The 7175-nt window shown below is 34.8% G+C and overlaps 1 long non-coding RNA gene across 1 annotated transcript; it reads left to right on the top strand.

Moving 5' to 3' along the window:
* Positions 1–3128: 3128 nt before the first annotated feature.
* Positions 3129–6843, top strand: LOC109217402. The gene is made up of 3 exons (XR_002066629.1): positions 3129–3336; positions 4063–4175; positions 5105–6843. It is a non-coding gene; the product is annotated as an uncharacterized LOC109217402 (long non-coding RNA).
* Positions 6844–7175: the final 332 nt, after the last annotated feature.

Below are 7175 nucleotides of genomic sequence, written 5' to 3'. Positions count from 1 at the left end.
GCAAAAACTGAAAAAATGCAGAATGCTGCACAGAAACTCTGCAGAATGCATAAAAACCGTCCAAAAATGAAGAAAGAGTATTCGCTACATGAACCAAGAAAAGCAAGAAAGTTTTGTTTGACCTACATGATCTTTATATAATATTCTATTTATAAAGAATATGCAGATTCTCACATTAAGATCAATTAACGAGCACAGAAATATAAGTCTGAAACCTACACTAAACTAGAACCATATATACTGATCTTTTATAAACAACCTTACTCTTTGTTGCAAACTCGTCTAATTAGTCATTGATTATCATTGAAAGTCTTCAAAAGGACTCTTACATGAATGACCAGCAAATGCAATTACGCAATGCCATATTATGAAATACAAAATGCATTACTGAAAAGGCAATGCAGAACTAAGTCAGAAACAAAAGCAAATCCAATTAAAAGAAGATTGAAGCTACAAACTATGTAATGGACAGAAAGAAATTTTTGTTGGTATTCGGATTCCAATTTTTCGTAACTAAATATGAGTGTAGGAATTCCAAAAGTTTCAGTACTAGCTAATTTCACAATAGTTCCTAGCTAAATATGCATGATGATATTCTAAGAACATAATTGATCAACAGAGGATTTGCAGTTCACCTCGCTGTGTCAAATGATTTTAAATACTCCGCACATGCCACTTAAAGCTAACATTCAGGACTCCTTTGCTGGTAGTAGCACAGCCTACACCACTTTATCACATAACTGTCGGATAGCTTGGTGTGCAACTCCTTCCCTCCTTGTCAAACTTCAGCTATACTTGAGTAATGCCTATGTGAAGTAGCATGTTGGACCTAAGTTGCTCCAACACGGCAGTTTAGGTGCCGCACCCGTGTGGACACGACACTAGTATGGGTATGGGATGTGCCGGATCTAGTCAAACAATTTTGGGTACTTTGACCACGACGGATGGAAAAATTCGAGAAAGATATAATTTGATTCCCGAAATCAGAACCAAAACTAGGTAAATTTGAAAAAAATAGCATACCTTATCTAGGATATCAATCATTCACTTATCTACAACTTGAGAATAAAAAAGAAATCCACACTTTACAAGCTATATTCCACAAAATTTCTCATAATTTAGAGATACTTCTATATTTTATTTTTTTAAATTTTTTTTAGCCGGATCCCCTCACCCGTATCCGTACTAGGATGTGCATCCCCGAATCATAGAATTTACACCTCGAAGTATCCGACCTCTAGATCTGCACCCGTGTCGGACAACCCCAACGTCATGTATAAGTTTTGACTTTTTCTTTGTTTTGTTCTTTCTTTTACTTTGATTTTTAACTTCAATTCTAATTACTTTATCTCCAATTAGCTATATAATATTAATTTTTAATTTTAAATCTAATTACTTTATTAGTAAATTTATTAGTGTACACTACGGTACAATTAAACCAAACATCAAAATGTTATTTGACAGCAGCAAACAATACAATCTATCCAAACATTATATTTATAAAACGATACAATATAATACTATAATATGAACCAATATTTTAGCTAGTGAGTCCATCTCATATAGGCATAAGCATATTTGCAAGAAGAGATGGATCGCATTAATTTTTCCTTGGAGCCAAAGCATGCATTATGTGGTAGAGATTATTTGATCAATTTTCTTTTTCCCTTTATTAGTGCTTGAAGCCCAACTTTGGTCCTATAAAAGGAGAGCCATCTCTCTCATTCGAGACACACCTTCACATGCTACTAGAATATTTTGTAAGAGATTGAGTGTTAGGAAAAACGTGTGTGAATCCTTTCTTTGGAGTGGTGAGGTTATTTTTTTGGGGTATTTGAGATTAATTAGAGTATTTATTCTAATTTTGTACTCTCTTTTGTACTCTTGTTTAGGGGTGTTCAAAACCGAACCGAAACCGAAGCTTAAGTTTAATGGCTTAAAATTTTTTTATTAACAGCTTATCGGTTTGGGGAGCGGATTATTCAATTTTCTCAACGGATAATCCGTTAACCCGTTAAGAATATATATATATATATATATATATATATATATATATATAATTTATTTTTATCCATATATATATTAAATAATCTAAAACCCTTCTTCCACTTCTGGTACTCTATCTCTGTTCTCTATTACTAATTTACTATTAGACATTTAGAAACCCTAACGCCTAAATTCACTTGTTTCTATCAACGGCCACAAAACATGCTTGGGGTCTTACATTTTTGACGTTCCATGTTATGTAAGCTGGATATAACTTCTTATCGCCTTGTGGTTCCGTGATATTGTCTCTTTACAGGTTGAAGTTGATGAGGATCCGGCAAAAGCCAAGAAGGAAGGAGAAGATGCGACAACTGAGGTAGCTAGGAGTAGTACATATTCTGGGGGTAGCTTTGTTGATTTTGCTGTTGTCTTTTTCCATTTCTGATGAAATTTTCAACTCTCTGCAACAGAAAAAGAAGAAGACCAAAAAAATTATGGAGAAGGACTGGGAGCTTTCAAATGAGACTCAACCAGTATGGGTTAGTCTCCAGATTACTATCTCCTGCTGCTATGCTTCAAAAGTTTGTTCTTATTGATATAATGAGTTACTATCTTTCCTTTCCAGCTTCGAAGTCCTAAGGAAGTAAGTCTGCTCTGAACTCAAAGAGCGTCATGTGCAATATAGATTGAATTAGGCCGATAAACTACTCGATAACCGCCCGATAAGAACTAAACCGATACCAATCTGTTCGATATCTTATCGGGTGGCTAGCGGATTAATACATTTAAAAGCCGATAACCGATTAGCCAAACCGTTAAGAATAACCGCCCAATCCGCCCGATAAGCAGCCCTACTCTTGTTGATATAGTAAATTGCTCTTCTCCGCTTGTGGACTAGGTCATCATGACCAAATCATATTAAATTTGTGCCTTCTTATCTACTTTAATTACCTTTATTATCAATTTACATTGCATTTATTATTGTTATTATAATATTATTTGGCTAAATTAAATTTCCGATCCTAATAAATATCATATATACAATATAATACGTTATAAAACGATCCATCTAAAAAGAGTGTAATCCGGTTGTAAAATGGGTCAGGAGGGTATTATCACAATTGCATACACATTAACCTTACAGACACGTATTACCGGCTTTCTTCTGTGTTTGACGCGTGGTTACTACAACATAAAAGTTCGTCCCTATACTGCTCTCTGCTTCTCATCCTTATCACTGCTGCTCCGTTGGGAAATTCTGACATCTCCCTGTTCAGTTTACCGCTTCCGCTTGCACATATCTGGACTACCTCTTCCAAGTTTTTGCGATTTGGCTCATATGCAATTAAGGTCTGACCATCAACGCTATTTAGATTTAAGATTCAGTTTGTTTTTAACTTGGATAGAAATTTAGACTACTTTTGTCTAAAATTTTAAGCTAATTGGTGATATGTTGTTGCGCTCGCTTTTGTGCGTCTTCAACTTACTCTTTTTTTGCGGGCTTAGTCTTAATTTTCATCTGTTTGACCTCTATCAAAGTGCACTAAGAACGCATTTGTGTTTGTTATTATACAAAGTGCATTTGGGTTTGTATTAGGAGTGTTTGAGAAATTGCCCGAAAGAAAGTGCAATTAACCTTTTTCTTGTTATGATGTTTCAATAATTGTTAACTCACAACATTAACTGATTTAAATGTGTAGTCTAAATTTACAAAAACAACTTTTGCTGTTGTGATCAATGGTATATAAATAAGAATATCTGAACCTCCTAACAGCCATAAAAAGTTGCACACTGTAAGTTCTGTTCAATCCTTACAGCCTCACTTGATTGCTCAGGTAATTTTGAAACTTGACACAGGGCTATCAAGGGAATGTTGTGGTGAAATATGGATATTTTATATATTGAGTATTGCATTTGCTGTCTTTAACTCTTTTTTAGGCTTTCGCCGAGCCTTATACTTTTTTTGCTGAGAAGTTAGACTAGGTTCTTTTTGTTACAGTTGGATGATTTTTTGTTTCATCTTGATAATTCTATTTAAGCTTCTTAACTGTTATAGCAATCTGGTTGTTATTACAGATGAGTGACTTCTTGGAAAATCTGAGATTGGACATTTTAGGAGTTCAACCGCTGAAGTGTTGGAGGGGTCTGGTTTCTCTATGTGCACCACAGAAGAAAAGGTTTACATAGCGGTACTCCTCTGTCCTAATAGACTTGACTTTTTATTTTTTCTTGTGTTAAAAAGGTTTACATTTTTTTTGTAAGAGTCCAATTAGTAGTCGACATTGAAATATCACCCCAGAAGTGTACTACTCAAAAGGTAGATTATATAAGCAGCATGATTATCTCAACAATATTTTTTCCTTTAAAGAATCTATATATCTGATTTATTGAATCATAAATCATTTATTAGCTCAATACATAATTTAAAATTTTGAAGTTCCAAGAAATCCTTGATAAAACGACAGAGTATGTCATAAGAAAGCCAAAGTGACGGCAGTTATCTTGAGTTAATTATTCTTCTAAAGATGTTTTCTTTTTCCGAGTTGAAAGCTTAAGCAACTGCCAGTCCAAAAGATGTCACATAAATTCAGTAAGTGAGATTCACTGCTTTGTAAATCTTGCCCGTTTTATTATTTGAAAAAAAATCATTACTGTATACAAAGATCAAATTGATCACTTGGTTTATTGAGATACAAGTACCAGTTTATTATTTTTCTAGCTCTGCCTTTGATTTGTTGGTCTGGTGGAAGTTGGATTTGTCCATTTTCAAAATTACTCTGCTAGATTACAAGTATCACAAACAAGTCACTAATGATATCCAGAAACAGTTAATTTAGGATGAAGTTGAAAGATGGAGAGAGGAACTTTTTGTTTTCTCTCTGATTTGCCTGGTGCTCGGTCTGATCTTTAATAGTATAATGGTGGTTCAATATGTCGAGGATTTCTAAGTGGGTCAAGTGAAATTTTAATTTTGTTCAAGTGTATTTTCAATTAATTCCCCATATATAATCACACCGTTAGCAATCTTTATTGTGTACTATACCTTTAAAGTTAATTTGTACTTCCTCATATGTAATGAATTGGCTGATTGATACCAATATTCTCATTCTTCATGTAGATTCCAAACTGTAGCTTATCTTCAACAAATCTGGTGGCTTGAAGTTGATGGGGATCTCGAGTTGCAAGGTGACAAAGAGACATAGTCGTCGAGTTGCAACTCCACTTACGTTTTCATCTTGAATAATTAGTGTTTGAAACTGAACCCGCTGATCCCTACTTTCTCTTGGCCGAAATTTGTCCACGGACTGAACTTTGCAAGTCCATTCTTTAGTCGATGGTGTAATTTCATTGATCGTAAGTCTTTGTTCCATTCTATCAGTATAACCTGCATATAAATAACAGCAAAATTGCTGTCATATAGTTTATTTGTCGGTAAATTTGCTGCCTTATATTTGGATGCTTTGTTCTTACAATTTTGCTGTTATTAATATGCAAATTATACTGATAGAATGGAAAATTACACCATCGACTAAAGAATGACTTGCAAAGTTCAGCTCGTGGACAAATTTCGGCCAAGAGAAAGTAGGGATCACCGGGTTCGGTTTGAAACAATAATTGTTTTAGATGAAAACGTAAGTGGAGTTACAACTATAACGGTAATATAAGATGTTCTAACTTGTACTCTTTCAATATTTTGAATTATTCGTCGCAATAAAATTGTAAGAAGAACAAATTTGTGTAATACTGTATGGTGATGACATTGGACAATGTGATAAGTTGTTGTTCCAACTTTTCGAGACGTATCTCATTTCAACTGCCATAGTTAGAGATCCACGACCCTATTCAATACACATTGGTCAGTTTGAATGGGTTTTCGACAAGTTCACTATTGTGGAGTCTATTCCAAAGAATAATGAAAAAGAGGCACTGTTACCACCTCCGAGGAGTCTACATGTCGAACAACAACCTTGTGGTGTTGAATTTGGTTAGCTATACTTCCTGTAATTCTTCCATGCTTCCCTTTCAGAAAACAATGTCTCATGAACCAACTTTTGATAGTTGGTGTGATATTGTGCTACTTCTCTTTTAGGTTCGAAAGAGAAATTGTCCCTTTTCCCCTAGTTTCCGTTCATCAGTTTCTCAGTATCGCTTAACCTAGCTAAGCATATGTTGACTTTAAAGATGATGAATAAAAGTTAAATCTTTTAATAGTGAAGCATGGAAGAATTACGGAAAGTATAGCTAATCAAATTCGACACGGCTGTTGTTCGACATGGAGGAATGAATCATATGTAGACTCCTCGGAGGAGGTAACAGTGCCTCCTTTTCATTATTTTTTGGAACAGACTCCACAATAGTGAACTTGTCGATGACCCATTCAAACTGACCGATGTGTATTGGTTAGGGTTGTTGATCTCTAACTTTGGCAGTTGAAATGAGATACGTCTCAAAAAGTTGGAACAACAACTTATCACATCGTCCAATGTCATCACCATACGGTATTACACAAATTTGTTCGTCTTACAATTTTATTGAGACGAATAATGCAGCAAATATTGGAAGAGTACAAGTTAGAACATCTTATGTTACCGTTATAGTTGTAACTCCACTTACGTTTTCATCTTGAACAATTATTGTTTGAAATCGAACCCGGTGATCCCTGCTTTCTCTTGGCCGAAATTTGTCCACGAGTTGAACTTTGCAAGTCCATTCCTTAGTCGTCATTGATCCTAAAACAGAAGTAGCACGATATCACACCAACTATCAAAAGTTGGTTCATGAGACATTGTTTTTTCCCCTGAATTAGTCTGTGCTTTACAATAGCTTGGTTACTTAGAACCCATGGTGGATGTTAGTTATTATTTGTAGGTAGAAAACTTGGAGACTCCAGAGTAGACTTGTTAAAAAATAACAGAAAGAAATATATACATGTTTAAACCATCAGAGAAAATATAAGAAAAGTCTGATAGTTCAGTTAGACATGGGAATTTAAAACTAAGATGATAGTTCATTTAGACATGGGAATTTAAAAGAGTTAATACACTCAAACCAGCCTAACTATACGATCTTTGTCAATTTCCTACCTAAACTATGAGTGTCCCCGAAAACCTCCTGAACTATAACCCCTTCATAATAAAACACCCCGTCGCTTATGTGACATAGTGTGTGAAATCAGTTGCGCAAGAGCG

This window comes from Nicotiana attenuata, unplaced genomic scaffold (assembly GCF_001879085.1).
Source record: "Nicotiana attenuata strain UT unplaced genomic scaffold, NIATTr2, whole genome shotgun sequence".
In the NCBI taxonomy this organism is placed as follows: domain Eukaryota; kingdom Viridiplantae; phylum Streptophyta; class Magnoliopsida; order Solanales; family Solanaceae; genus Nicotiana; species Nicotiana attenuata.
Note: the sequence above shows the minus strand (reverse complement) of the source record. Positions and strands in the feature narration are given on the sequence as shown.